The following is a 1,533-nucleotide window of genomic DNA, read 5'->3' as shown; positions in this document are numbered from 1 at the left end:
TGACTGATCATGGTATGTATATTTGCTGACATCTCTCATAAGATGTGCCTACATCAATCTTCCAATAATTATTTGAAGTAAAAACCCAACATATTGGTTTTAACACAAATGTAACATACATGTACTTTCTGTATCATGTATATGCATTTAGCTACTCTTGAGCTTTCATGTGCATTGTATTAGAAAATGATTACTCACATTTCATCACATTTTATGTATGTTTCCTTATAAATTCCATTAATGTAATATAGATGTGTTTGGAGACAAGGGGATTACTGTACTTATTTGTTTACTTACGGGAGCTCATTCATCACGGATGAAATTGACTGATCCTAACACTCCATGCATGAATGCCTGTAATCACAACAATGCGTACTACATCTTATATTTAGCAATGTAGGTGTTTTTTAATGCTAGGAATTAATAGTCAACATTAATTTACATTTGTGACATGTGTATGTATAAGTCACACGTGTGTGGATGTGTCCTACATGTACCAAGTGTAAAACTGTTAACAGAAAACACAATGTTGTTGCAAATGTTACTGTCATTTAGCATTTCTAATTTACCAATATGACAATGTTGGTAATATTTTTGCAATATAAATCATGTCACTTCATCATTATCATGATGATAATTATCAAGTATTCTCACAATTGTAACGTCAATCACGTGCACATTAGCATAGACACACTTTGTAAGACAACTGTTTGTGTCTGTATCAATTTGTGTAGGATCCATGTATAACACCGACAAATGATAACACCAGCTTTATTATGGTAGCTTATATCATCATATTGACTATACTATGTATTTTTAGAACGTTTAATAAACACAGTAAACTATAGTTAGTTAGGTTAATGAAATATACACAGAAACGTACTTCATTACATGATGTTGATGTCATAATCAGAACATCATGCATTGTAGGGGACCACAACATCTGGCCAATAACATTATTTGCTACAGTCCCAAACCATTTTATCAACATACCCATGTAACAAGAGATTTTTAACAAGAAATGGCTAGTTGGTTGTAAGTGTCCTTTACATTGGGAGAAGGAGTGGCTCAGTGAGTAAAGACACACACTGGCACTGAGAGTTTGAAGCAGGGGAGTCTGGTTCAATTCCCCGTGTCGGCTCCTTGTGACCTTGGGCAAGTCACTTTATCTCCCTGTGCCTCAGGCGGCAAAAAATAAATTGTAAGTTCCAAGGGCCAGGGACCTCAGCCTGAAAAATGTGTCTGTAAAGTGCTGTGTACAACTAGCAGCGCTATACAGCGCTCATATTATAATTATTATTATTATTCTTATTATTATTGTTACATAGTTTCGACAGTCATACGTTCCATTACACAATAGAATTCACAAATGTGTTAGCAGAGTGGGAATGGTTGTTATATATAAAACACACCATGCCATAAAATGATAGTAGTCATTAAAGAACACTCAATAAAAATTCATGAGGCACTATTTTGCAACATCATTATGTTAATTAAGTGCTTATGCAATATAGGCATAAGGGTATCACATTT

The sequence above is a fragment of the Ascaphus truei genome, chromosome 1 (assembly GCF_040206685.1).
Source record: "Ascaphus truei isolate aAscTru1 chromosome 1, aAscTru1.hap1, whole genome shotgun sequence".
Taxonomy (NCBI): Eukaryota; Metazoa; Chordata; class Amphibia; order Anura; family Ascaphidae; genus Ascaphus; species Ascaphus truei.
Note: the sequence above shows the minus strand (reverse complement) of the source record.